Source organism: Trachymyrmex cornetzi, unplaced genomic scaffold (assembly GCF_001594075.2).
Source record: "Trachymyrmex cornetzi isolate Tcor2-1 unplaced genomic scaffold, Tcor1.1 scaffold576, whole genome shotgun sequence".
Classification (NCBI taxonomy): domain Eukaryota; kingdom Metazoa; phylum Arthropoda; class Insecta; order Hymenoptera; family Formicidae; genus Trachymyrmex; species Trachymyrmex cornetzi.
Genome location: NW_017299889.1, coordinates 86,724 through 87,100, shown reverse-complemented (window position 1 = coordinate 87,100; position 377 = coordinate 86,724).

Below are 377 nucleotides of genomic sequence, written 5' to 3'. Positions count from 1 at the left end.
GTTTACCGTATCCAGCATCTTTGTTAATGAGGAAATCCACTATATAGCACTGACATGTTGAAAACGTGGACCATACTACATCAGCGATATATTCAATTTCACCCCTTTCTTTCCTCGAACAAACCGGACAATAAGTAGTATCACGTGATAACACATTCCGGAATCCAAGTTCCCGGTTGCGAAGCAATTGCTCGAACGATGGACATTTACGGTTAGCCATTTTACACAGACTGACTTTGCGCGATCCCCATCAGTATTTGTATTTTTCGTTCCCCACGCAACAATAGTAAAAAAATGCAATGTTTGCGAAAACATGTCGCAACATGTTTCGCGATGACGTCATCATTTTAACACGTGCAAAAGTGCACCCCTTACAA